This window comes from Fukomys damarensis, unplaced genomic scaffold (genome assembly GCF_012274545.1).
Source record: "Fukomys damarensis isolate Sample0158 unplaced genomic scaffold, DMR_v1.0_HiC HiC_scaffold_24, whole genome shotgun sequence".
In the NCBI taxonomy this organism is placed as follows: Eukaryota; Metazoa; Chordata; class Mammalia; order Rodentia; family Bathyergidae; genus Fukomys; species Fukomys damarensis.
The window spans coordinates 2,356,598-2,379,038 of NW_022900936.1; the positions used below are offsets into that span (position 1 = coordinate 2,356,598).

A 22,441-nucleotide genomic window follows, 5' to 3' on the forward strand; every position below is an offset into this window, starting at 1 on the left:
CTCTTTTTTTTTTTTTTTTTTGAGACAGGGTCTCACTATGTACTTGAGACTGACCTAGAACTCACTATGTAGTCCAGGCTGGTCTCAAACAGTGATCCTCCTGCCTCAGCCTCCTGAGTGCTGGGATTACGGGCATGCACCACCACGCCCATCTGGTCACTCTTGATAATGGACACAGTTAAGTACTTGGGCGAAAGGTCTGATTCTTTCCTCACCCTATGTGTTAACCATTTTGGGAATCATTTTGTTATTGTTCATCTTAAAAATTAGGCACCTGGCTTGAAAGAGATATAGACAGACTCATAAAGACGTGGTCCTCTTGGCTGAGGTGCTGGAGTCAAAGACAAAACAGGGAATTGTTGGAAAAGTTCAAGCCTGGCTGGGCCAGGTGCGCCACACTCCTGTCTTCTGAGCAAACTCGAAGACCTCTCTGAGGCTGAGCTAACTCGCCTAAGTGCATAGACCTGGGTCTAATAGGCTACACCTCCGCCACTAGTCCGTGACTCCTTCGCCTCGCCCAAGAAGAATCACCCCACCATATGTCTAGCCAATAAGATATGGCCCGATGTTCTCCACTAATGTATGAATCTGCATAACCTATAAGAAAGTGCCATGTAATCAAATGCTCCTCCCATGCTCCTCCCCCACGGTGGGGGGGCACACAGAAGCTATATAAGCCTGTGCATTTCCTAAATAAAGCGGAAGCGTTTCAGAAACCTGCCCCGAGTCTGCCTGCTGATTCTGCACCACAACGTGGGCCTCATGTATACTGGGTAAATATTGAAGCTGCGGGTAAGGGTCCCTGTCATGGGTAATATCTTCAGTCAAGAGTGGCCGGTGCAGGCTGCCTTAGTAAAAGCATTATTAAAAACTAGAGGCATAAAGGTCCCCAAAGAACACCTTATTGTCTTCTGGGAGACTATCCTTAAATATCCCCTTGGATGCCGGGCACAGATGTAGTAGACACTGAAATCTGGAGTGCGTGATACATAATTTGCAACACATGGAAAGGTGAGGGGAAATCCTCCTCCCGCTGGATTTTTCCCCATTGCCTCAGCAATTATTCAGTGTCTTGATCCTCACGCTGTAAAGGCGTCTGAGGCATTTCCTGCCCAAACACCAACAGAAAGAGGGCCTCAGAACTGCCCCCAAAATGGCGAACAGGAGCCTCCTGCAAAAGATGGCGCAGGCAGACTTTCTCTTCCGCCTTCTTCTTCCCCTGAAGCGTCGGCCCCTCCCTTGGACACCCCACTTCCTGCCACTGACAAGCCTCCACCAAAAGCCCCGCGTCACCGGAAGCAACACCACCCCGATGAACCTGCCTTTTCCGGGCCCCCACCATGCGCGCCGCCACCTTACCGATCTCATGATTCCTCAAGCTCCAAGGAAGGTGAGGTTGGAGGAAGGGCAAGGCAAAGGAATAAAAGAATCAGAGAAAGGGAGAGAGAAAAGCCACAAAGCAAGTGGGTGCGAAAGGAAAACCTCCCCTCCAGTTTGCGCTTGAGGCGAGATAATGCAGGAATGCACTGCCCTCCACGCCCTTGATGAGCACAGGGAGAGGCGGGAGAATCTGTGTCTGCTAAAGGCTCTGGCACACCCGCTCACACTTTGCCCAGAGCTGGACAGCTGTGGTTAGTCAGTGGCGGGCTGGGTGATCCCTGAGAGTTGGGCCTCAGTCCTCTCTGCTGCTGCCATGTGGGAGCCTCAGTACCAAGGTCGTGGAAGTCACGCGAACGACGTGGCCAGCCACGGATTGCCCTCGTGGCGGAACTTCAGTGAGGCATCGTGGAGTTTGCTTTCTAATGGAAGTGACAGACAAGCCCACAGATAAAGGGAAAGAGGCCAGTTCTTTGCAAGACAGGTGGAGGAAGAATGGAAAGGGAAGGGAGGAGCTGAGTCTCAGAGATGGTGCTGAGCTGGAACATGGGAGAGAAGGCAAAGGTCACTCCTGGAAGTGTAGGTGCAGAGCCACGGGAAACGGCTCTTTTGGGGGATGGTTTTGGGGAGTCCAGGGGCGTCTAGGGGAGATGCTCTGGAACCCAAGTCTAGAGACAGGGTAAGGCCCCGCCGAATGATGGACGGTCCTGGGGTCCAGCTGGCTGATGTTTCGACCACCTGAGCCCTGTTTGGGAACAGCCGTCAGATACTTACCAGCCTTCCCCAGCAGGGAGATGTGGCCGTGAGAGGGAGGCCCAGCGATGAAACCCCTGGGCAGAAGCCGTGTGAGCCCCAGGAGCTGGCTCTCTAGCCGGCTCAGAGAAGGAAAGCGCTCTGTGAGTCTCCGTTCTCTCTTTCCCTGGTAGCCGGAATGGAGTCACCACTAGGGTCTTTGGAGCTGGTGCGTAAGCGCTGTTACTGTGTGAGTGCCTTGTCCCTGCATTCCCATCCCCAGTGGGAGCATATTTGGGTGTGGGCTCTTTGGGAGGTGATTGGGTTATGAGGACATCCCATCGTCACCGTCACCACCACTGTCACCAGGACCACCACCATCGTGACCACCACCCCTACTTGGGACAGGCATGTGGCATGCGTGCCATACCAGGCACGTGTTTTAACCCCAACACTAACTCCATGGGGTGGGCGCTCTGACCCGTCTCCATTTGTGTTCGTGCCATTCGTTGTATGTTAGATTTTGGATTTTACACTGTCTGTACCCTTGAATGTCTTGGAAGACAATTCTTCAAGCATGGTATTCACAAGATGGTTTAGGCTGTGTTTTCTTATTCATGCTCTTCGCAAGACCTGTGGACCTTACTCAATCTTGAGCAGAAGTCCAAAGAAAGTAGAAACATGCGCATTTATCTGCCAAAGACATTCCAGTGGAGTGCGGTACATGTAAGTGTGAAATAGGGTGCGTCCTTGAAAATTTGGGCAGCAAGAGCATTGCCTCGATACTACCCTTCATTGTTATGACTCTCACTGTATTTGATAACCTTTTGTACAATAGAATAAATGGAGCACTTTGTTTGAGAAATAAAATTGGTGCTTAAAGACCCTGACCTGCAGAGGAACACAAGGCTGATGGAGACGGTTTTGAAAGCACCGTGCCCTGTTCTGAGGGCTGAGTCCACTTCCCCCACCCCGTCTCCATTAATCCCTTCCAGCTGTTACAGCCACTGCTGCTACTGACCTGCTCCTTATCTGTGCTCCGAGCTGTCCCCTCCTTTGTGCCACCCCATTTCCCCTTCACATCCTTCTAGACTGTGCCTTTAACTCAGCCTGATTTTATCAGAGCACCAGAACTTTCCTTTCTTGGCATATCACCTGTTTTTTATTTTTGTGGTTGTTAAAGTTTACTTTTAAAAATGTTATGAAACCAGTGGGGCTCTGCATTACCCTGCTTTCTCCATATCCTTTATCTCAAAGGCAAAATCTTTCAACTTTTAAAAGCTGCATCTTGGGCCGGGGATGTAGCTCAGTGGTGCCATACCTGCCTGGTATATGCAAGGACTTGATCCTTGGTATAAAAACAAACAAGCACCCCCCCAAACAAAACTGTGTCTTTGAGCATTTATGTCCCTGTTTCTGAGACATGCTTATGCAGGTCTTTTTCAGTTTTAAGGAGTAAATAAAACACGAGGACCAATCTCTGCTCACAGCCTTGCCTTTTTCCCCATTTTCTCAATATGACTTATGTTTTGGTGTTTATTTAATTATTATGCTGATGTGAATGTAACCACAGCCAAGTCATTTAGTGCACCATCACTGGCTGCATTTTCTTTTCTGGAGTTAATATTTAACCTTTCCTTTGCTAAGTACACAAGTTTAGTGCAGCACTATTTTAATGCTACATTTTCTTCAGAGAGCTTATCTCCCCTTAATATATTCAAGGCCAGAAGTTATCTGTAATTTTTTTCTAAGACATTCTCCCATTTTCCTGCTCTGGTGGAGCTGTAGCAGACCGATCATTCTGCAGTGTCTTTTACTGTCTCTCTGGCAGCTGGTTCCCCTTCTTCCTGGCTAGAGATTCTATCTTCCAAGTTCCTCTTCTTCCTTGGTGAGTTTCTTCATGCTGATGGAATATGTCTTTGGGATCCTTCTAAGAAAAATTACCTAGAAAGTATTGAATTTTTTACATTTTTGAGATGTGTTTTTCTTAATGCAGTTAATTAAATGATAGTTTGGCTAGGTATAAAATTTTAGGCCATGAACAATTATTATTTTTAAAATTTTATACTTTTTTTTTTTTCTTTTTTGGTGCCAGGGATCAAACTCAGGACCTTGCACTTGTGAGGCAGGTGGCAGCACCATTGAGCTAAATCCCTGGCCCTTATGCTTTCTTTCTTTTTGATACTGGAGACCGAACTCATGACCTTGTGCTTGCAAGGCAGGCAGTGGCAGCACTGAGCTAAATCCCTGGCCCTAAAATTTTATACTTTAAAAAACCAGCCTTATGGATTCATTATTTGTAGATAATATTCACCCATTAAAAAGTACATAGCTTTTGATAATTGTACCTAGTAGTATGATTGTCATTATAACCAAGATAGGGAATAGTTCTAGCGCCCTAAAGTGTTTCCTCATGCCCTTCTGTCAAACCACTGCTCTCCTTGGCATTACTATAGTTTCATTTTTCCCCAAATATTGTACAAATGAAATCACACCATGCATAGATTTTTGTGTTTGTCTTTTCAGTTGGCATACTGACTTTGAAACTCATACTGCTATGTTTCTTTCTTTTTTATGGCTTAGCATCCTTTACTATGGCTATACTATGATTTGTTCTTTCACCAAGTGATGGGCAACTGCTTTGTATCAGTCTAGGTATTTTATTAATAATTCTATAACAAACCTTCACGAATTAATTTTTTTGTACATCTAATTTATTTCTTTCTCTATGGTGGGATTGCTGGGTTATATGACAAATTTGTACTTAAGTTTATGAGAAATGGAGTAACTATTTTCCAAAATGGCTATGTCAATTTGCATTCACACCAGCAACATAGGCGGTTTCTTGTAGTTCCACGTCTTTGTCAGAACTGGGAGCTGTTTCTTCAGACTTTTCAAGGTGTTCTTTATTATGTTATAGCCTCCTTTATTGCTGAAGAGAAACCCAGTATCATTCTAATTTCCAGTCCTCTGTGGCAAAGCTTTTGCTCAGTCACCTTTAAAGTTCTTTTTTCAAGTCCTCTATTCCAGTAGTTTACAGAGGTCAGGGACTCTCAGCCAACTGTACTGACACCTAAAGAAACTTTTCCACCAGAGTCTCCTGGAAATTTTCCTAAATTATCTGGCGATTTCTTCCTATTCATTTTTCTCTCAAAACTCACTTTCTAGAACATCTATTATTTGAAAGTCATTTTCCTGGAGCAATCTTTCACTTTGTTGCTTTTCTTTCCTATTTTTTTTAAAACTTTCTATTACTTTATCTTACTGGCTGGAAGCCTTCTTTTTAGTAATTCTTTTTTTTCCACTTTGACTTTACATTTTTAGCTCGCTAGATTTTTTTAAATTGTCTGAATACAATTGTTTGTAATCATACTCTTTTTGTTTTATTGTAATGCTGTGCACTCGTATTTATCAGGATATTAGTGTAGAATTTTCTCCAAAAGATATATCATCACCCCCGTATCCCTCTTCTCTTCTATTTCTTTGTTTTAGAATTTGTCTCCCCTTTGTGCTGGATACGTGATTCTCTGCTGAGTGGGGATGCATGCAAAGATTTTATCCTCAAGAGATGTTTGGTGATATTTACACATATTTCTCATTGTCACAGCTGGGGCAGGCTGTGTTAGCAACTAGTAGGTGAGGTTATGGATGTTGCTAAGAATTTTTCAACATGTAGAATACAGTCTCGCAACAGAATTGTCAAGCTCCAGATGTCCATAGAGCACAGCCTGAGAAACTCTATGCTGCTAGATCTTTTGTCAGATGTCCACTGATCTTTGGCTATCAGTCTGTATTAAAAGTACAGAGCACTTAAAGCTATCTATTGGCAAGTCTTGTAGACTGATGGCTTCAAAGCATGGACAAAAGAAGGTCTGGCTGGGTTTTCCCTTTGTTCTGTGTAGCTCATTGCCTCTGGAGAAATTCTCAAACTCCCCCTAGCATGAGTGTGCAGGGGAAGAGTGCAAACCTGTCAGTCTGTGTATTCTCAGCAGAGAAGAAAAGGGAACCGGGACTTTCACTATCCAGTGTGAAAATTTTTCTCTTGACTGTGGGTGCACTTCAGGAAGATTAATAAACTTCAGCTTTCTTCCAGGTAGAGGTGGAAAACTCTGCACAAAGGGAACTTTACCCAGATTTTGAAGCAAGTCCCTGTTTTGAGTGACAACTGCTACCCCAGTCGTCCCTGTACCCCCAGCTCCCACCTCAGCACGTCCTCTCTGTGACTCACTCCTTCTTTCCAAACTGAGGATAATCCTGGCTCTCCACTCCCGAGACAACTTCATACTCCTCTGCCCTCTTGCCTCTCTTCCTGTCCTCCTGACTTCTTTCTTCCCCTCTTTTGGATTTCCGCTCATTTCTACTCACTAACAAGAGGCACACTGCTTCTGGCTGTACACTCACCTGCCTTCCTCCTCACCAGCACAATCTTTTATATCATAGCTTCCATTATGGCTTTTTTTGCTTTCTTTTCTCTGCCCTAAGGTTCAAACTCAGGGCCTTGCACTTGCCAGGCATGCGGCTGAGCTCCACCACTCCCGGCCCTCTGTTACGGATTCTATCCAGATGTCCCTCCAAAGCCTCACGCACTCATTGGTGGGCTTTTGGAGGTGGCTGCATTTAGGGTGTGTGAATGCTGGGATTAAGGGCGTGTGGTACTGGATTAGTCCACCCATGGGTTTATCGTATTTCTGGGTGTGGACAACAGGAAGCTCCACCCTGGATATGGGTGCACCACCCAAAGGCTTTGTGGCCTGGGAGGGATAAAAGAGGAAAGGGGGCTGCTGACACTGCCACTGCTTTCTGCTTTTTGCCTGCTATGCTATGGACTGTTTCTCCTCTGTGCTGCCCCTCTGCCATGCCGTTCTGCCTTGGAGCCGGGCCAGTATGGACTGAACAACCTCTACACACTGTGAGCCAAAATAAACCTTTCCTTTCTTAACATGTGGGTGCCAGGTATTTTGTCTCAGCAATGAGAAAAGTAACTAAGTCAGATTGTATTCAGCTGGCACCCACATCTCAACCAAATCTCCAGCATCCTTGTGTTCCATTTAAGGCACCCTTGAGGGAAAGAACCTTTCCAGTTTAGGTTGTCCACGTGCATTAATGATGTTTTTATTTTCTGTATTTTCTGATGCTTTGCTCTTCTGGCACCGGGAGAGACTGCTCTTTCCAGGGTTCCTGTATTGTTATAGAAAGCCATCTTCCCTGAAAACACGCCTTTCCTGTGTAAACCAAGCCATGTCTCCAGCCACTCCCTTTATCTGACATTCCCACACCAGATCAGCATTTCCTGTGCTGTAGGTCACCCCAAGACCAGGTACCGGACAAGTGTAGCTCTGCTGTGGAAAGCCCAGTCCAGGCCGGGCAGCTTCTCCCTCACGCCTGTCTCCCGATGGGCCACCCTTCTTGTGGGCCCCCACGGCATGCCCCCCTTCTTGGGAACCGCGAGTAATAAACTCTCTGGCTTTGCTCCTCTGAGCTGTCTCTCAGCATCTCTGCCAATTCAGTCCTGGAGTGGTGGGGACAGACAGAAGTGACCTTGCTGCCACCTGGGCTGGGGACGGTGCCCTGCCCACCTGCAGCAGTCTCTCCAGGGGCTCACACCACCCTCCGCAAAGCATCTGGCATCCCTGCCCTTCTTCACATGAAACCCTTTCCCTACTCTCTCTTAACTTCTTACCTTGTTACCACCCCTCAGCTGTTCCCGTACTTGTTTCCTAAATTACCCTCAAATTACATTTTGTGGATTCTTTTACATTCAAAATAAAAGCCTCGTGTTTGTTCTAGCTCAGAGCACAAAGGAGCAAACCAACCCCTGCTCCCCGACTTGCTCCCTGGCTCATTGTGCTGCCCTGGCTGCAGTCTTGGGGCTCAGGTTCTTCTGGGTCCCGGCTCACAGTGCAGTCCCCGGGGAGCTTTCCAAAGGCGCCGTGGAGAGAGCTCCTTTCCGCTCCAACTGCAGGGCTTTGGCCAAAGTCTCTTTGCAAAGCCTTTCATGTGGTCCTAATGTGTTCCCAGAACTGAGCGCGGTTCCAGCCGGGCACTTTCTTCTTTGTCCTTTTGTTCTATTTTGGCTAAGACTCAAATCATCTGGTGACAAAAATTCTTGTGGTTCTCAACTTTGGAGAGTGCTGGACTCACCGGAGGACTTGCTGAGACACAGGTTTCGGAGTTCCTCCACTCTGGGTGTTGTGTTCTGCTGTCCTCACTCCTGGTCTGGGGCCATACTTGGAGAATCACTGCCTAACTCTGCCTAAGGGATCAGGCTTCCGGGATCTGCTTCTTAGTTAGGGTCACCAGCCAGTGTCTGTTTTGGTCATAGAAGTCGCACATCCCAGGAAACCTCTGCATTCTGGGAACCCTAGAATAGGTTGCCATAAGAAAGATGACCTGGGGGCATGATCTTACTGGGGATAAGGGTTCTCTGTAGATGTAATTACATTAAGGGTCTCAGATGCCGTCACTCTGGTTTATGGGGGGGTCTGAGACAATTGTCTCTGCAGGCAGGGGCAGAGGGAGGTGATTACACAGGCTCAAGAGTAGGATGGGTGACTGCAGGGCTAGAGTAGAGGGGTGCAGGCACAAGCGTGGGGTGCAGCATCTGGCAGAGGGAAGCAGCGATTCTCCCAGCAGCGTTCAGAGCCGGCACTGTCCTGCTGACACCTTGGCTTTGGACGTCTCTTCCACAGTTGTGAGACGCACACAGCTCCCTGCCATTTTAAGCTACCAGGCTGTGGCATTCTGTGCAGCAGGGACAGGAAACCAGTGGCCACCCTAGCCACTGCTGTGATAAGGGTGTCTTTCTCCTCTGCTTTCGGAAGAGAGACATTCTAAAAACACTTCACACCCACAGAGACGAGCCAATTTGACTGATGAGTCTGCGAAAATGTTTCCCAAAGGAACTGGCCAGAGCGCATGGAGTACAGCTAATCTGATACATTAAAAGTACCGAAGATTGTCTGCTGTCGTTTGTTTGGCAGCAAGTGATATAAATAGAACGTCTGCTAATAGCTCATGTACCGATCTTACGGGACATGGCAGCCCCGCTGTCGTGGGCAACCAGTCAGAGCCATCACGGAGCAGCTGGACTCCGGGCCCAGCACCTGAGGCAGTGGGCCGTGTCCCTGGGCCCCTCTCTCCTCTTTCCTTTTTGTGGTGAGAACACCAGAAATCTACTCTAGCAAATTTTCAGGACCATGGAGGGTCAGTGCCCGTTGTCCTCCGGTTCCACGTTAGGCCTCCGACGGATTCGCGTGACAGCTGTGGGTGCGTGCACTGTGTAATTCGCTCCTCCCGGTTCCTGATCCTTTTCTACACTGCTTCGCTATGGCTATGTCGTTGTTAGAATTCTGCACGTGCCTGAGGCCGTGTAGCATTTTTTCTCCCCTAGCTTCTGTCTCTGCCCAACGTCCTCTAGGTCTCTGTGTGTCGCTGTGAACGGCAGGATCTCCTCCAAATTATTTAAAGACAAGAACTAGGCCATCTGTTCCTCCTCACTTTCAAAACCTTGAGGCCTGGCATCAGCAAACAGTAGGATCTTGTCTAGCACAGGCTGATTAAAATAGTGGCCCGTGGCTCTTTAAAAGGAAAATTATTATTGAGCCTAGACAAGAAAGACCCTCTGGTTCTGCTTTGAATTCAGTGCGGTGCCTTGAGTGGATCTTTAAAAACGTGGATCAGTGTTCTAGGACAGAGAAAAGGGCATGGAAGCAGAGCGCGGGGTGGGGTCACGGTCACAGCTCTGCTCCAGCCTGCACAGATACTCCCTCGGTAGGTCTCTGCGGAGAAAGTGCAGCCCTGTGACTCAGCGGACCCAACAGCTTGTGGAGGAAAGAAAGCTCCCAGGTCCGTGTCTTTGCATCAGAGAGATCCATTTTGAGAGTCAGCTTTCCCATGACTCTTACTATTATTATTCTTGAGACCACGGAGGAGAAACTGTCTCATATATGTCCAGGCCCCAGGCGCTGCCAGGCCCACGGAAGGTTCCCAATGTGTTGAGGACCTGGTGCTCCAGCCTAGAGATTCTCTTGACCCTCGCGGTCCATTCTCCAGCACCTGCACTGCAAGTTTCTCCCGGGGAGAAGTCGGCCTGTTGGGGCAGCGAGCCACTTCCCACCCCACCTGTCTGCTCACACGTGGCTCTCAGGCTGGCAGAACAGGTGCCAGGGATTGTATTAAAATAGCGGTTTCTTTTTTTTTTCAGCTTTAATTGAGTTTATTGGTACATTTTAGGGATACAGTACAGTTGCATTCATTGTTGGGATCATGTAGCTCTATATGACAGGTCTTGATTCTCATTTTTTCCCCTTACCTCTGCCCTCCCTTCACCCCCTCCTCCCCTCCCCATCTACAAACACTTTATTTTCATCTTTTCATTCTCTCACATTTTTTTCTTTTCCCTTTTTACTCTTCCCCTACCCATCCCACCTTCCCTACACCTTTAGCTCCTTTCTTCCCATTTCTAAATGTCAGTAATCTTATTAGAATCTTATGCATTGTTGCAGAATATTCACACCAGGGAAACTATTTGGTATTTACACATGTGGGACTTATTTATTTCACTTAGGAGTATATCTTCAATATGTATCCATTTTCCTATGAATGAATCTATTCTCTCGCTCTTTATGGCTGAGTAATATTCCATTTTATAGAAAAACCACAACTTCTTTATCCAGTTTCCAACGGATGGGCAAATAGGTTGTTTCCAAGATTTAGCTATTACAAACTGTGCCGCTATAAACATGGGTGCACATACTTCTCTGTGATATGATTCTTTTAGTTCTCTTGGAAAGATACCCAACAGAGGGATGGCTGGGTCAAATGGAACCTCCAGTCCAAGCTCTTTGAGGTATCTCCATATTGATTTCCATAGTGGTTGCACTAGTCTGCACTCCCACCAACAATGGAGGAGGGTTCCTTTCTCCCCACAACCCCGCCAACATTTGTTATTGTGTGATTTCTTGATAGCAGCCATTCTTTGTGGGGTGAGGTGGAATCTCAGTGTTGTTTTCATCTGCATCTCTCGAATGACCAGTGATGTGGAACATTTTTTCATATATTTTCTTGCTGCTTTTACTTCTTTGTATGAGAAATGTCTGTTCATTTCGGATGCCCATTTTTGAATCGGGTCTTTATATTTGGGGGGACTGATTGTTTTGAGTTCTTTATATATCCTTGATAATAGTCCTTTGTCTGAGGTACAGCTGGTAAAAATTTTTTCCCACATTGTAGATTGTCTCTTAGTTCTGCTAATGGTTTCTTTTGAAGTACAGAAGCTTTTTAGTAAGATGAGATCCCAGTTGTTGATTCTTTCTGCTAGTTCCCGTGCTACTGAGGATTTGTTCATAAAGTCTTTTCCTATACCAATGTCTTCCAGAGTTCTGCCTAACTTACCTTCTAGCAAGTTTAATGTTTCTGTTTTAATATTTAGATCTTTAATCCATTTGGATTTTAATTTAGTGCATGGCGAAAGATAAGGGTCTAATGTTAATCTGTGGCAGGTTGACATCCAGTTTTTCCAACGCCATTTATTAAAGAGGCTATCTTTCCTCCACTGAGGATGGTGAGCTCCTTTGTCAAAGATGAGGTAGCTGAGTACATCTGCATTTGTTTTTGTGTCTTCCAGTCTGTTCCACTGATCCTCAGGCCTTAAAATAGCGGTTTCAAAGAGGGAGTGCTCCAAACAGCTTATAAACCTCAAGCATGTAAACTACAATACTTAATTCTCCACTAACTCTACAGCTAGCTGTGGAGGATGATGTTAGAGAAAATGCAAGGAGCATCCTGCTAAAAATAGAAGGAACCCGGGGAAGGTCATGTAAGATGCTTTGCTGTTGGTGATTTAGAGGATGGTTTCTGAGATTTACTTGTGAATTTTACTGAGACTGCGGCGTGGAGAAGAGTGATTGTTTCTGAATTCTCTTGAAGTTAAGGTACGAGCAGGCTCTGAATCTGAAAATGAAAGGAAACATAGACAACCTCCTCTCAGTAGGATGGTAATGATTTCAGATGCCAAAATCTTGTATCAGTCACTTTGGTGCAAAATGGGGAAAGCTTTTATGTTCGTTTTTTTCTAAATTTCTAATTGGATTCTTACGGCAGTATTACTCAGTGCCAAACACACAGTGAGCTTTGTAAAATAAATTTCTTCCACCCCAACCTATCAGAGAGAAAGAAAAGAAAGAGAAAGAAAAACAAGAGTAAAAAAACAAAAAACAACCAGCAAAACGACAAAAGAAACAAAAATTTTTAAAATCTCCCAACCAAACGATGCACCGAAGATGGTTAGGTTTTCGTCTATAAGAACCACTGGCCAGGTTCTTCTCTTAGCTTTTGTTGTAGGAGCTATTTCTGGAAGCTTATGCAGGTTTTAAAAACTTGGACTCTCCAGCTAACATCATGCAGATGGAATTAAGCTTATGAAAAATTAGTTTCTTTGCAGTTTTGCACTCTGAATAAACGCTGCAAAAACTGATTTTTTTCTTTTACAAATTCTGACTTTGGGAAGTTAAGACACATGACAGAGTAAGATGAAGCAGCATTAAAAGAATTATATGTGCCTGCCGACTCTTGGTTTCACATGTGAATGGTAGTTTCTAAGTGAGGGCTCTGATGAAACGTAGACGTAAGATCGTAAGAGTAGAACGAACATTTTATGAAAAGTGGCACTCCTGAGGTTGTAAGAATGAAGTTTATCTGAGGATGAAGATGTCCGTGTAAACGTGGGGCTGCACTGCAGAGCCACATTTGGGGGGCACCCGATACACCTTTTGCGAAGTGCCCTGGCAGGTGATGTACAAGCGCGTGCCCCTGAGTACGTCGCGGGGTCCCATTTGGCACAGCGGGGGCCACCTTTCCCCGTGAAGGCGCGGTCGAGAAGGAGGTCCCGTCACCCACAGATGCCCTTGAGATGTTTTCCAGGTCAGCTCTGCCCAGCAAATACACTTTGTTCTTTGCTAATGTTTCATGGATAAGTGGAGCAGTCCCGTTAAGTTGGAAGTTTTTACTCCTGTTTTTGGAGTGTGCCGACTTGCTGTTTTCCACCTCAAATTTCGAGAGCCAGGTGGGCTTTTTGGGAAGCTCAGATTCTGTAGGTTTATATGTTCTCTTTAGCTCCAAAAGAAAACAGACAGGCATTTATAAAGAAATGACTTTTCAAAAAGGTTATTTCTCTATTTTTATTTGTAACAGTTTGCAGAGACATTTCGAAAGACTGCTTCCTATTAAGGAAGTTTACAGAATGAAACTTTTCTTTAAAATTAGTTTCCGAGGAGATGAAAACGAGAGAACAGCTGTAGCGTCCACAGGTCCAGGGAGCAAGGCCAGGGTTGGTGACCGTTTTCAGCCCTCTCGTCTCTGTCAGCTCTGGAGCCGTCACTAGTGCATTCTGCTCTCCGGCAGCCGCCCGGGTCACTCTGCCCGCTGTCACGGTCTTGTCCACTTCCTGAGGACCAGTAAGTGGACCTTTCTGTGTTGTAGCCACTGGTCTCGTGCCCTGCCCTGGTTGGGGTCTGCTGATCAGCCACTCCTGTTGCCCCACCTTCAGAACCTGTCCGAGCTTCACACCTCGCTTGATTTTGCCTGGTACCAGTTAAGTGCTGTGTGCGTCCGCGTGTGTCTGTGTGCACACACATTGCACGTATTTTTTCAAGCCATGCTATTGAGCTGCTGGAGGCTACTAGATGTTCAATAGTGTTCTGCAGAATGATGTTCTACAGCCTCAGCTGAGTCCTCCTCCTTTCTTACCATTTACAGTGGTGCCTCGGTTCACGAACTCCATTCTTGCCACAATTCTTGTTGCACATGGAGTTGGGTAAGGACCGAATCAAAGCCAACGGGGAGGTTGAAGGTTGACCTTGTGGGGAAGTGTGATTTGGTTCTTGGCCAGTTTGGCTTTCGACCCGAATTGTGCAGAGCATCAAGTTTGTGAACCGAGGCACCGTGTGTTTAGTTAACTTCTTTGGAGGTTGCTGACGGTGGCTAGTCAGTGCCCTCCTGTCTGCTCCAGGTTTCGGACGTGCTTTGTTAACATCCCCTCACTCGGAGGTCAGCTGTGTCGCACTTGCCTGGGAGATGCAGCCGCCCCAGTCTCCCTCTGTCGTCCTCTTGTATCTCGAGATCAGAGTTCTCCAGGCCCCCGTTCTCTTCCCACTTGCTAGTAATTCAGAAGAGGGAATGTGTTCCTGCCACGTCACCGGAAGCTCCCAGCCCTTCTGTCTCTGAATGTCGCTTCTGCAGGATTTCTCCTTTCTTCGCCCAGGTTGGGACACCAGCGCGCCTTACTCTGGGTGTCCCCTTATGCTCGGAGCTGGCATCCTATCCACTCTGTTTCTTCCTGACGTGTGTGCAGGTAGTTTTTCCTCCCATGTTCAGACTGCGGTCTGCTGTGTTCCGTCTGTGGTTAGACCCGTCCACCTGCTCCTCGGCTACATATGCTGCGAGTCTCTCCATCCCAGATGCCCACTGGATTAATTATAAACTTGAATTCTTCATCAAAATTCGCCATCTTTTATCTATTTCATGATGCTTTTCCTTCAGTCAAAGAAACATGAATCGACTGAAGGCCCTGGTCTGCTGTCCCTCTCGCGTGGCTTCTCTGGGGCCCCCTTCTGTCGAAGGTTTTTCTGCTTTCCCACACCAAAGTGTTGACCTTTCTTTGCACATAGAATGATATCTTTTTTTACAGAGGAGCGGTGGGGGGCCCCGTTGATGTTCTCTCCCTCTGGAGTCTGACTTTGCCTTGCTGGGCAGAGGGTCAGAGACTCTGCATCAGCACCACTGACCTGGTGTTGAGGCGGCACAGCCGCAGTTGTGAGGCTCACTGTACATCTGGTCACCACTCCTCTGGCTCTTGATTAAGGTACTAGAGATTGAGCCCACGGCCTTTGCATAAGCTACAGCTTCAGCCCCTTTTATAACTTTCATTTTAAAACAGGTTCTCAGTAAGTTCCTAAGTTGCCCAGGCTGGGTTCTAACTTGGGATCCTCCTGCCTCAGCCTCCTAGAGTGCTGGAATTACAAGTACGCGTGGCCATACCTGGTTCTTCTGGTCTTTTGACTGTAAGCTAGACAGGCTTTCATCTAATTGAAAATTCCAGAAGGTTCAGATTTCTGCTTGGCTCTTAGCTCTGCATACCATTAGTTATGTCTCTCTGCATATCACATCTCTAAGTTTGAAGCTTTAAACCGCGAACACCTGTGGGCTCAGTTCCTGGCGGTCAATCCTGCCCAGCCAGGTCCTTAGGCTCAGTCGTGGTGCCAGCCAAGGCCCTGTAGGGATGGAGCCGAGGATGGACTGAGGCCCTACCCTTGGCTGGCCCTGCCTGCCTCTTCTCTGAAGCCTGTGCACAGGACCTGGGGCCCTTGTGACACGCCAGTGGGTTACCCTGAGTGGGGAGTCTGGAGAGTGCAGGGAGTCCCGTGCCTCACACCGCAGGCACCTGTGACAGGGAGACGTGTGGAGTTGGGTCGGACATGCCCAGGCGGCTGGGTTAGCACCGCTCTGGGTGTGGCTGAACGGATTTGCTAGAGACGGAAGCCCCACCCCGAGCGAGGTGGCACCAACCGCTGGGCTCGCAGCCTGGGTGGGATACGAGGGAAGAAGGAGGTGTTGCTTGTTGGCCCCTGAAGCACCTCCAGCCTTCACCCTGGCCTCTGGCCGTCGGTCTCCACACTTCAGCGCAGAGCCTTCGTCCTTACCGTTCAGGCCCCTCAGCTTCCTGACGCGGAGCTGTGTGGGCCTCTGCAGTGAGCTCTGGTCCCAGGCAGCCACTGTGAGCCTGCGCTGAGGATCTTTCATACGTCCTCACACACGGTACTCATACGCCTTGTCCCTGGACGGCATCAGACCTGTTCCTCTGGTGATCCCTGACCGACAGGGCACCGCACACCGGCGAGCACGGTCACTCCTGTGCACAGGGCTTTCAGACCCCACACGGCCCGCAGGGACGGCTCGCAGAGTGTTTGCCACGAGCCCTGCAGCCCCGGGAGGATGCAGGCAGAGCGGCTTGGTTCAGAGAGGAGGCCGGGACGCAGCGGACAGCCCAGCCCCTCCCCTCCAGCCGTCTCCCCGGCCTCGCTGGCTGCTGGGAGCCTTGCGGCTTCTTCTCCGGCGAGCACCACTCTGCTTGTCAGGCCCTTCCTGGAGGTAAGGTCTCCCCGGGGAAAGCAGACCTCGCTGCTGGGAGAACGGAGAAGGACCATCCCCTCAACCCCGTGGTTCCCACCTCTGGAGCTGTGGTGCCTCCGGTCCTCGCAGTCCCGCGGCTCTCTGAGGCTGTCACTGCAGGGGCTGTCACTTAACCAGCTTTCCCCGGTTGCCACTGATCTTGGGGGCACTGGCCTCTGTGCCGCCTCCACCCAGCCTCAGGGCAGAAGCCTCACCCTCTCCCTCGGTAGGGAGGAGGTGGCCCAGCCATGTTTGGTGTCTGAGTCCTCATGCAATGCCGTCCTCTCATCCTGCCCGCGCTTCCCGATCTTTCCCTCCGGCTCGGAACGTCCCTCTCTGCGTTCCTGAACACAGCCCTGCAGCCCTGCGCTTCCTTCCCGCTGCCCTCGCTGCCCAGCCTTCGGGGTGTGGCTGGTCTTTTCTTTCCCGTCCCACTCCTGCTCCTCCCGCCTGGGCTCCTGGAGCCCCCTGCGCCGTCCTCCAGGCATCTGGCCACAGGACCCAGAGGCTTCTCCTGCTCATGCCTAAGCGCTCCTTCTCCGCTCTGCTCTCGTCCCTGGCATTTCCCGCAGGTCTCCCTTGCTAGAAGTTCTCTTCTTGGTTGGTTCACTAAAATCTAAAGTTTCAAGTCCATTTTTAATGGAAGGACCCATAATTTCCATCTTTTCTGTTACCCCTGGGCAACAGACCAGATTGAACTGCTCCTTAGACATTTCCACATGATTGACTTTTTATTACTCTGAACACAATACTGAGAATTTTAATATTCATAACTCTGTTCACTTGCCTAATTAAGAACTTTTAGTGGGCTGGCAACGTCTTACAGTATTTGTTAAACAAATCCCAGCAAAAAAGACTTTGATAAAAGATCTTGAATCACAAGAATCAGAATTAACCCGTATCTTTCCCTTGTGATGGAAAACTTCCATTTCGATAAGGAATTACGGTATGCTTTGGCTGTGGTTTGGATGTTGGTCCCTTCCCAGACTCTTGCTGAAGTGTAATTGCCATGGCAACAGTATGGAGAGGCAGTTAGGAATGAGGGCTCTGCCCTCGTGACTGGCTTATCCCATTGCCATGGGAGCTGTTTTGTGATTGCGGGGAGGGCTTATTATAAAAGGCTCGGTTTGGACCCCTTCTCCCTTCTCTCTTTCTGTCTCTGCCTTTCTCCAAGCTGACGCCTTCCACCATGTAATGACATAGCAGGGAGGCCCCCACCAGGTGCCGGCACCCTGACCTTGGACTTGTAGGCCTCCAGAACCGTGAGAAGTATCTTTCTGTTCTTTATAAATTACTCAGCCTCGGGTATTTTGTTATCTGTAGCAACAGGCACGGACTAAGGTTGACTGAAAAAATTTAAAGTAATGCCTATGGGGTTTAAAGCACACAGCCAGACTATAATGAACAAATTTAAAAGTATGACCACGTATTTAAAAAATGCTATGAGCCGGGTCCTACCTAGGCGTATAGCAGTAAACACAAATTGTTTCAAAGGCAGGCTCATTCTTCTCACCGTTGGCAAACCCCTGCTTGCTGAGGGGGGGTTTGAAGTTTTGATATTGTCTGAAATGACTTAGATTTGAGAGTAGTGAGAAGAGAGGGTTAGCTTTTGGCCTTCCCTGCTAGAGGAAGATAGGGTTTAAATAAATAATTAGCCTATATTTCTCCAGTTGTTCCTAAACAGTGCAGAAAGCAATTCCAGAACGGCGGGGTGCATTTCGGCACCATGGAAACTCAGCTTGTGCAGATTGGTGGGATTGATTTGAGAAGGTTGGACTCATTTGGATATATGAATTCCACCTCAGTCTCATTATCCTTTATGCACACCTTGTTTGGAAAGTTGTTTAATGTCTTGCAGAGAAGCCAGTGGCTGCTACTCTATTGGCAAAGGCTAGAATATTCAGGGTGCGAGGAGGGACCCACCTCCTTCTTGTGAATGACCTCTTAAAGGTTTTCAGTGCTGCTAATGATAGGCCTCTTTTCTGCCTCAGCTTGGGAACCTTTCAGGCATTTTAGATTAGGTTTTCTGGGCTTCCAATGTGAGCACATCATTGGGGAGTAAATTGCAGTTAGAAGCTGCCTTTTATTTTGATGATATATTATTGTTGGTTGAGTTTGTGCTCAATTGAATAGAGTAATCATCTTGCTCTTTTTCATTATGACATGCTCAGTGCCCAGGCTGGGAGCCAGAATCAACATCCCAAGTAAGAAGTTATCAAGCTCTTTAAGGGGAAAGAGAGATAGTAGATTCCCTGCTCCATCCCCTCCAGCCCCACCAACTGTTTTGAACTCATTTTCCTCAATAAACCATCTTTGCAAAAAAGCAATTCCAGTTTATGCAAACTGATATGTCAGAGGTGGACAACACAGATGTGTGTTGCTCTGTGGAGAAAAATGGGCTTGCGTGGTTAGGGTTTGAATGTTACATATTTAGTTCCATGTTATTTTTCAGTACACACACACACACACACACACACACACACACACACACAGAGTAGGCTTCCAGAACATCTCATTGTGCAGCCCTGGGGTTGGGCTGCAGTGGGTGTTACAGTTCTAATTGGCCTCCTGATTGACATACGCACTGAAGAGGGGAGACTGTGAGCCAGGTGGGTCTTGGGTATAAACATCTGGACCTGGTCTTTGTCCTCTTTGTTCCAAGAGTGTCTCTCAAGCTCAGGTATCCAAGAGACCCTTTTGAAGGGATAATGTCTTATGGCTCCCTGAGACCAACACTCAAGTTAAATGCTGCCATTTGGGGCAGTGGTATTAACCCATGTTCTGTTGCCGATTATAGCCCCAGACTGGGTCTGTGGCAGGCAGGTCACTGTGGCTCCCATTCTGGAAGTGCAAGGTCTAGGACCTGAGTTTGGCAAGGGCCTTCTTGTTCACGTCATGTGGCTGGAGACAGGGACCAAGTGGGGTGGACATGTCTCTTTGGGTCTCTGTCTCTTTTCTTATAAAGCTACCAGGATTCAGTCATGATGACTTTTTAAATCCTAGTCACCTCCCAAAGGCCACCTCTACACAGATAGTTGTTCAAAATCAAGCACCCAAATGCACAACTTTCCATGTTTTCATTCCATGTGCCTGCGTGCTGGGGTGCTGGCCCTGGTACTTACATATGAGCTCATCAGAAGCCAGGATTCCTCCAGAAGCACAGGTCTCCTTGCAGTGTATGAATCCACATGTCTCCCTACAACAGTGTGCACATTCAAGGGTGTAAATTCACACTTCTTAGAGTGGTGTGTAAAGTCAAGGGTGATGGTTTGGGAAGTGCCACATCCTGAGCAGGAGGGGACATCTAGCCATTGGATGTTGTCTTGGTTCTTTTCCTGCCACTACAGCAGAGTGGCCCAGGGTGGGTGATTTATAAGGAAACGGAATCGATTTCTCATAATTCTGGAGGTGGAGAAATCCAATGTCAAGGTGCTGGCATCTGGGCAGGGCTTTCTTGCTGTGTCATTTCGTGGTGGAAGGCCTCCCTTCCTCTTCCTGGGCAGTCACTAATGCCATCTGGAGGCCCCATCCCAGTGACCAAGTGTCTCTCAGAGGCTCCATTCTGTGGGAATTCACTCACATGAACTCCTGGCAGCCATGGCAAATGTCACGGCACTTGCTTTGAGTTTCCAAGACCTCTGTGGCATTGTCTGATCAGAGGTCGTTGGGACACTTAGATCTTTCTACATCTGAACTCAAGCCTGTCAGAGAGCTTGCTGTCCTCTCCTTCAGCATCTGCTGAGTTTCCCAGTCAGGAAGGAATACTCTCTAGGGAGCTACTTGGAGGTGGCCAGCCTTGTGGCATCCAAGCAGAGGAAGAGCTGAAGAATTGGTCTCCAGCTGTGAAGTAAGGCACAGCCTCCTTCTACTCTTGGAACCCCAAACTTCACCAGCCGAGGAGGAGCATCTGTCACTTTTGCCTTGGATTAGTCAGGGGGTGGGACTTCAAAGAAGTAGAACCAGTTGAGTACATACATTGGTCTGCAGAGCTGTCAATTTGTTTCTGTAGATGCACCTTGCACCTTGATGGGTCTGCATCTTCCTATGGATGTGTATGGAGAGACTCGTTTCAAGGAGTTGGTGATGTGAGGGTGGAGGCTAGTAGGTTTGAACTCCAGAGGCCTGGCCAGTCAGCTGCACATTCAGGTGAACACTGAAGTCATGGTGTTGAGAGAGCAGGCAGGACCTTTATGTTGTGGCTTTGCAAATTCCTCCCTCTTCCGGGAACATCCATGTTTTTCTTTAATGCCTTCCATGGATTCAAGGGGGTCACCTCTTTTATGCAAAGTCTGCTGACTTAAATGTTGAGCACACCTACAAAGCGCCTTCATGGTGGCTGGTGATCGGCCACACAACCAGACACGGTGGGCCATGGCCCATCATGCCCTTTCTGCGCAGCACAGAGCTGACGCCACAGCAGGACCCAGGCACTTTACAGGATCCCTCTAATCCTTTCCTTTCCTGTGCTGTTTTACTGCAGGCTGAGAATTGAAAGTTCTTCCAGGAAGCAGGAAAACCCAGCTGGCCCTTGATCCAGTGTTCTTCCAAGTCAATTGTGTATAAAATGAGTTTCCCGGACCCCTCAGGATCATAGTTTTTGGGACTCTAAGTAGCTTTTCTTATAGACTATGGTTCCTCTAGAAAGTCTCAAAGATTATTCATAAACTCAAAACCTGAGCGCTGACGCTTGGCTTCTAAGTCCCATCCCTTCCCCAGACATGGAGCCGGGGAGACCCTAGGTCAGCTCTTTGCCATGTCCATAGATGCTGCCCCATGATGTCAAATAGTCAGTGCCTGCCAGAGTGTGTGAGGCTGTAAAACCCTGTGTTCCCCGCTGCCTGCAACTCATTCTTGTTTTCACCATCACCTTTGTTTTTGTGGCGGTAACAAAATGCTTTTACACAGTCAAAATCTTTTTCTCACATTCCTGGGCCAGAAGCCGGAGATCAGAGACTGGCGGGTTCAGTGTCACCATCTCACTGTGTCCTCACACTCTTGGGAAGGGCACAGGGCCCACTGGCGAGGGCTCTTAAGTCCACACCCTCTTCACCTTCCCAAGACTACACCTTCAAATCCACTGCTTGGGAGTTCTGGCTGCAGGCTGTGGGTTTAAGGTGGGGACACATGGCACAGAAATCTACCCTTGGCAGCCAGCAGGTCAGTGTCTGCCCCTGATCTGCTTTCACTAAGGACACAATGAGTGGAGCTGAACGAAACTTCCTCCATCTTTAAACATGGGGACTGAGGCAGGATTGGAAATATCGGGTGTTCATTCTTTGGGCAAGAACAGAAATTCCTTGGTGTCTCTGGCCAGCACTGCTCTTTGAGGCAGCTGAATGTTTTTATGACCTCTAAGGTCAGGGCCTTGACAAATTGTCCCCTCCGTGTTCATCAGCTATTTCCTGTGGTTCGACCATAAAGCCAGAACCATCTATTCTGCCAGTTAGATCAATTATTATAATTATGTAGTGACAAACAGGACTTCCTAAGGACACAGAATGAAGACATAGCTATATTGTAATTATAGGGAGTCCCCCGTGCCCTTGAGTGTGCCTCCAATTTGTCTCAGAAAAAAGTGGCTCTGAAATAGAACATCTCAGTTCATTGCTGATTAAGACCTTTCTAAATCCAGACTCTGTTTCTTTGTTCAAAGACAAACCATCAAAACTAAGTAGTATAAAGAAAGCCCTCAATTTTCTATGTTAAATGAGTGAACATGTGTCAGTAATACAGATGCTCAGATCGTCACTGAGTCTTGGAGGGAATGCCCATCCGGTGGCTTGAACTGCTCACCATTGTGGTCCACAGCCATTTCATGCCTCATCTTGGGTGCCATTTTTTAGGTGAAAGCAGAAGTCATTTCTGTGGACTGAAGCTAGGAGGAATATGCTAGAAGCTTCTAGAACTAAAGGGAAGGCTGCAAAAGCTGGTTAGGGGAAAGAGTAGTGACCAAGATAGAAATAGCAGCAGAAATGGAGCCAAGGGCTGGCCAGTCTATCTCATTGTTGGATGCCTGTGTCTAGTGCTGACACGCTCAGGGCAGATGTTCCCAGCCCCAGACATCTGCTCTGAGTGGCAGCCACCATCTACCATCCCAGTAGGACCACCATCCTAGCATCTTGGGGCTACCTTCTTGACTGTGCTGCCCAAGGCAGAAGGAACTCTT

At 47.9% G+C, this 22,441-nt stretch overlaps 1 long non-coding RNA gene across 1 annotated transcript in view; it reads left to right on the forward strand.

Annotated features, from left to right (window-relative positions):
• The first annotated feature begins 712 nt into the window (after positions 1-712).
• The window catches only part of LOC104870734, a 46,209-nt gene continuing 24,480 nt past the window's right edge, over positions 713-22,441 (forward strand). Inside the window, exon 1 of the long non-coding RNA XR_782580.2 lies at positions 713-773. This is a non-coding gene — a long non-coding RNA (uncharacterized LOC104870734). The remainder of the gene's footprint in view (positions 774-22,441) is intronic.